Source organism: Rhincodon typus, chromosome 8 (genome assembly GCF_021869965.1).
Source record: "Rhincodon typus isolate 14 chromosome 8, sRhiTyp1.1, whole genome shotgun sequence".
Taxonomy (NCBI): domain Eukaryota; kingdom Metazoa; phylum Chordata; class Chondrichthyes; order Orectolobiformes; family Rhincodontidae; genus Rhincodon; species Rhincodon typus.
In genome coordinates, this window is record NC_063339.1 from 81273274 (window position 1) to 81280278 (window position 7005).

The window sequence follows — 7005 nt, forward strand, 5'->3', positions numbered from 1 at the left end:
CCTCAGAACTGAGGAAGTTCTGAGGAAGGGTCACCAGACCCGAAACGTTAACTCTGTTTTCTCCTCCACAGATGTTGCCAGACCTGCTGAGCTTTTCCAGCAACTTTGATTTTGTTCCTTCTTCAACACTAGGTGGACGGGGAGAACCCACAGCTTGCAAGGTTACAGCTGTCAGATTCACATGCTTGGTCATGACTGCCCCTTCTCCACGAACATAGTGCTTCACGGGACCTGTCCTCAAATCAACCATGCTTCTTATCCCTAGTGGGCAATTCCCCTGGTTTCAACACCAAACTTCATCCCATGAACTGAACTACCTTTCTCACTTAGAGGAGTCTTGTGTCCGGCATTGGCATTCCTCGTGCCGTTTCCCCCTTCCAACAATATCCAGGAAGATCAGATTAAACCTTATGTATGGTCTTCTCCGCATTAGCAACTGTGCTGGAGATGTCCCTGTAGTTGCGTGAGGGGTCGCTATATAATCAAACAGAAACTGAGAATGAGTGAACTTCTATGCTGTTTCTGCCAGTCTATCGGACAATGGATGGAGCTGTCCTTACATGACGTATGCTATTCGACTTTTGGAAATACTCAAAATTCCCTGCTGCCAAATGATTGCCTGTTGTCTATGACCAACAGATCTAGCGTCTGTGTGTTGCAAAAGATGCTCACAGCTTTTCATTCGTCGTCCCCACATTTGACAAATGAACTTTACGCAAGTCCAACCACTTTGAATGGGCATCCACAATGATTAAAAGTATAGATCCCATGAAAGGACCAGCATAGTTGATGTGTAACTCACTCCAGGGTTTACATGGCCTGCCCCATGAATGTGCTGGAGTTGCTGGTGGAAATTTTTGTCGCTGTTGGCACTCTAGGTACCGACCCACCAACATGGCTGCGTTGACATCGAATCCTGGCCACCAGACATAACTTCTCGCCAACATCTTTATTTTGGAAACAACAGGCTGACCCTGGCGGTGATCAGCCAGTATCTGATGGTGACCTTTGCTGGGGACAAACACTCTTGCTCCCCATATTAGTATGTCGTCCTCAATGGTGACCTGCCCGGATCAGGAAGATTTCAATTGTGGTTGTGATGACCCTTTCGTTTCCCCCACCACCAGCTGTTTTAGTTTCGCCAGCATGGGATATTTTTGTATTAACAGTCTGATAGTGTCAGTGATGACCAGAAAGGTGTCCAGAAAGTTCCAGCGGCGTCATCTGCCGTGGTGTATCCGCCATTGGGAAGCAGCTTAACACATCCGCATTTACCACTTGGCCTCCTGGATGGTGTTACAACTTGCATTCAGAATGAGAAACCACTGCTGAATTCAGCCTGAAGCTACAGGTGGGATGGCCCTGTCCTCTTCAGGTAGGCTTAGCAGAGATTTGAGATCCGTTAATATTACAGATTTATGTAAAGATATTGGTGGAACTTTCGCACACCAAAGATCACTGCCAAACCCTCCTTCTCTATCTGAACTTGTATTCAGTCAGCATCAGTCAAAGTCTGGGAAGCATACACTGTCAGGTATACCTCTTTGCTGAGCCACTGTGTGCGCCAACGGTATCCCAATATCATATAGGGAAGCACTGCATGTAAGCACCACATTTCGCCTGGGATCACAGTGTGTCAACACCTTAAAAGACGATAGTTGCTTTTTCTCTTGCCTAAAGACTACTTCTTGCTAAGCGACCATTTCCAAGGCCGACCTTTTCTGAATGTAAGGTGCCAAGGTGGAGGCCAGGCAATATATGAATTTTCCATAATAAGTCACCGACCCAAGGAAAGACATAAGGTCTGGCACAAACGTGGGAGCCGGGGCACCCTTGATCGCCCTCACTCTATCTCCCAAAGCGTGTCACCTGGTCTTGTCAATTCTGTAGCCCGAGAAGGTCACTTAGGGTGCTTTGGAAAACATATTTAAATGCTATGTCCAATTTCTCAAAATGTTCTTTATTAGTGTTCCCAGTTATCAGCACATCATTCAGATAAATGGTGATCTGGGGTAGACCTTGTAAAATGTTCTCCATCGTTCACTGGAAAATTGCATGCATTGATGATACCCCAAAAGGCAGTCTCGTATATTAGTACAAACCCTTAAGGCTATTAATTGTTAGCATACTTATTGCAATCCTCATCTAATCACAATAGCAGGTAAGCATGGCTCCAATCCAGCTTTGGGAAGGACAGACTCCTGGCAGTTTTGCATATAAGTCCTCTATGCGATGGATTGGGTTATTTACACAGCTGCAAAAAGTGGTTCACCCTTTCTTTGAAATCTCCACAAAGGCAAACCGACCCACAATCGCTATGACCAGTGCTGCCCATAGGGCAAACTGTACTGGTTAAATGATTCCTTTGCTTTCCAGCCTCCTGATTTCTGTCTCTATTTATGCATGCAAGGCAATTAGCACTGATCAGTGTGGTCTTGAGGGGCCTAATGGCCTGCTTCTGCTCTGCACACTGCCTATGACACTTCCAGTTTTGGTGTCATCTGCAAACTTACGAACCATATTTCCTATATTCTCATCAAAATATTTTATAGAAATGGTGAACGGCAGTGGACTCAGCACCAACCCCTGTGGAGCACTGTTGGTCACAGGCCTCCAATCTGAGAAACAACCCTCCACTCTGGTGTTAACGGAAAAAAACAACAACCCCGGAGACTGCCCCATCAGACACTCCCGGGACAGGGACAGGACCAGATGAAACACTCTGCTCTTCCAAAACAGAAATTAAAGCTGCCTTGACTTTGTTAAGTAAAAATAAAGACACTATCACTATGGGGAAGAGCAAAAAGAAATAAATAAACAAAAAAAAATGGCTCTCCCTTGGCTCCGTCCCCACCAACCTCTTTTGGACAGGGGCCACAGGGGAGGCCACAATAAAAAATAACCTCAAGAAAATCAAAGAAAACAAATAAACAAACAGATCAACAGCTCTGATGAAGAGTTATCTAGACTCGAAACGTTAGCTTGTTTTCTCTCCATAGATACTGTCTGACCTGCTGTGATCTCCAGCATTGGTTGTTTTTACCTAAATAAATAAACACCCTCTGATCTGTCCCTGTTGAACACTTCTGGGACAGGAGCACCAATGATTTAAAATCCAGAGGAATTTTATCTGCTCATTTCAACTAAAAATAAATCAACCATTACGTCGATTCCCATCAAGAGCTTCTGGGACAGGGGCAGTGCAGGGCTAAAATAAAAGCCCCTTTGGTTCTTCCAAGGGGTCCAAAATCAGAACAAAGGGAAAGTGAAACAGCCCTCATTCCAGGGCGCCAAACCAAAAACAAATGCAAATTCTCAAGACAAAGCTGAAACTTATTCTGATTTAGTTCATTGTTCCTATTGTATATCATTATCCAGGGTGATAAGGCACATCAGCCTCTGCTATCTCAAAAGGCCTCAACAGGCCTCAACCATGCCAGTGAGCACTGCAAAGACAACTGTGCATGACGTAACCGCGAAAGGTGGTCAGACAGTTAGGAACAACGAGCCCCTCTTCGCCTTGCTGCCTGGACCTGTTAATAGCCATCTTGGCCAGACCCAGGAGCTAAAAGCCACAAGAAGGCTCGGAGACTTGTCTGCCCCTCCTCGCACCAGGTGCCTGTAGATCAGAAACGTGGGGCTGAGTGCAACCAAAATTTCAATTGCAGCCTCTTGAAAAAACTAAAAAGGAGCTGAAAACAAATGCATTCTCCGTATAAGTGTAAGACCGTTGGTTCCAAACCACAGAAGGTGCATGTAGTATGTCACCCTTTGAACTTGCTCAGTTGCCAGTTGCACGACCGTTGCAAGTAGCACTCTCCACCCCAAATCCCCGATGTAAGACTGGAAGACCCCTTTGTAGAGTGCCTTCCACTGGGGGTTGCTGTGCATGGACCATCACCTGGTGTGGGCAGAGCTCCTTCCATTTGGCACCAGGCTTGGGTATGTGTACTGGCATTTTAACAACCTGCTGCTGGAGGACAAGCGGTTCCAGGACTTGTTTCATCAGTTCTGGACTGGCTGGAGGAGGAAACGGGGGGCTTCCCCTCCTTGAGGCTATGGTGGGACGTGGGCAAGGTTCACGTATGCATCTTCTGCAAGGGGGTCAACAAAGAAGCAGAAATCCAGGATTAAGGAGCTGAAGAAGTACGTGCCTGATTTGGAGTCACGTCTCGGTCACCCAGCCCTGCAGCGGGTATACAAAGAGAAGGTCGTTCTCTGAGACCTGCAGCTCATCGGGTCCTGGGGCACGTACATGAGGTTGTGGATCGTTCACGTGCTGGACCACGGCTCCCCCTTCCTCTACTCACTGGAAAAAAAATGTGGCACCTGTCTGCTGCTCCTTGTGCTGCTGGTCAACAATGGTCAATCGTCTCAGATCCGAGGGCATCCCGGCCCAGAATGTGCCTATTATGCGGCTCTGTTCTTTCTGGATCTGTCCAGCGAGGAAGCTTGCACAGTTTTGTTGGAGGATCTGCCGCAGCTCAGACTGGAGGACGCCGGGAGGCTCAATGCTCCTGTCACCTTTGAGAAGCTGACCGGCTGTTGAAGGGCAAGTCCCTGGGCGTGGACAGGCTGACTTTGGTGTTCTTCAGGGAGTTCTGGGGCGTCCTGGGTGAGTGTCTTGCAGTTGGAGAGCTGTCCCTTTCTTGAGGTCATTGTACTGCTGCCAAAGAAAGGGGACCTTTGTTCTCTTAAGAACTGGCATCTGATCTCCCTGTTCAGCACAGATTATAAACCTTTCATCAGTGTGCTAGCTTCTTTCCTGGCATCCATGCTGGCCCACATGACACACCCTGATCAGTCGAATACAGTTCCAGACCGGAAGATTCACGACAACATCCACCTGGTCTGTGACCTGATCCATTTTGTCAGAGGACCGGTCAATCAAGCACCTTCCTGTCTATCGATCAGTAGAAGGCATTCGACAGGGTAGATCACGAGTATCTGCTCAGGACTCTGTGGGCATTCAGGTTCAGGACAGAGTTCAGAGTTCATCGCCCGGATCTGACTTTTGTACACCACCGCACAGTCTCTGGTTAAAGTTAACGGGTCCCTGACGGCAACCCTTCGCTTTGGGAGAGGAGTGCGTCAGGGCTGCCCCTTTTCCAGCCAGCTATATTCCATGTGTGCAGCCTTTGCCGTGTCTCTTGCAGAGGAGGTTGTTAGGGTTTGTTCTGTATGGGCCCAACACGGGCATGTTCCTTTTTGCTTACGCTGACGACGTGCTCCTCACTTTCACCAACCTGGCTGATCTGAGGTGGATGCGTGAATGCCAGGCATTGTACTCCGTCAGGATCAACTGGGCCAAATGTTCCAGACTCCTGGTCGGTCAGTGGTGGATGGACTCTCTGCTGGATGGGGTTAACTGAAGTACCACCCATCTCCTCTATCTAGGGGTCTACCTTAGCCCAACTGAGGAATTCTGGCCGGTGAACTGGCAGGAGCTGGAGGCCAAAGTCTTGGCTTGTCTAGGCTGCTGGACAAGACTGCTCCAAGTGCTACTTTACAGGAGTCAAGTGCTAGTCATAAACCAGCTGGTGGTCTCCATAGTGTGGTACCAGCTAGTTCCTTTGGTCCCTCCTCCTGATATTGTCACTGACATCCAGAGAACGTTGTTTCATTCCTTCTAGGACAAAAAGATGCGCTGGGTTGCAGCATAGATTCCGAGTCTCCCTATTGAGGAGGGCGGTCAGCCGCTGGCGTGCGTCTGCATCTGGGTAGTGACATTCCGCCTTTAGACCTTGCAGTGATAACTTTTACGTTGAGCCTACTCCTAGGTGGTGCACCCTGACGTTTTTTTCCACCAGGTAACCTCAACTATGACACGCAGCCCCTGTTTGTCAACCATGAGAGTTTGCAAGTCGCTCTCAAGATGCCGCCTGACTTTTACCATGACCTGATCACTGTCTGGGATATGGTCTACTTGCGCCAGGCCTACCCTCTGTCAGGATTAGCAGCAATCGTCAAGACAGCCGTTGTTCAGGAATCGCACTTATACAATCGCAGGGTTCAGTGACTGGCAGAGGGGAGGAAATGGCTGTGGGGGTGACCAGGGTTGGGCATGTGCTGGGTGGCGGGGGCCTGGGCTTGATGCTGCTGCAGGAATTGGCACGCAGGGTGGGGGTAGACGTCTGGCTCACGACTACTGCCACCCAACGCCTCAAAACGGCGGTGCTTGGACCCGACACTGTGCACCAACCGGAGGACGCTCAAGTGTGCAGTGGAATCCTGTCTGCGCGTACCCCTGCTCGGACAGGATTTTGCTTTGGCCCCAGGATCCGGTACCTCCCCAGAAACTTATGCCCCACAACCTGAGCCGCCTCCAGAACATACATAGTATGGATTTTATAGGGGCAAAACAGCAGGTCCTGTACAGACTGCTGCTGCATAATCTTCTTTTCATCCAGTGCCCGGATATGCCTTGGCATGCCCATTTGCCGCTGGTGGGTGGAGATCCCTAGTGGAGGGCTCCCTACGTGGGAGTCCTCCCTCTTTCCCTCAGGGATTTGGGTAGGGAGTGTTACATGCAGCGCTCCCTTGTAACCACAGATTGAGGTGGCTCACGGAATCCCAGTTCAACTGTTTGTTTTGCGCGCTAAGGAGTTATGGACCATGTATATAGTGGGTGTGGGCATTTGCACTCCCTTTTTAGTTATCTAAAGAACCTTCTCTTTTGTTTTTGGTTACACTTCAGCCACACGTTTCTGATCTTTGGGAACCCAGTGGGAAGGGGAGCAGGCAGGTCGGAGGATCTCTTCATGAGTCTGATCCTGGGCCTAGCCGAGCTGGCCATTTATAGGTCTAGGCAGTGGACCATGGAAGGGGTCATTTCTACCAACTGCCTGCCCCCTTCTGCGGTTACGTTCAAGCCCACCTATCCTTACAGAAGGAGCACGTTGTGTCCAACAACACTCTCGATGCCTTTATGGAGAGGTGTTCGACGCGGGGGATGGAGTGCTTTATTTATCCCTCCAACACTATTTTGATTTCATCTCTACCCTC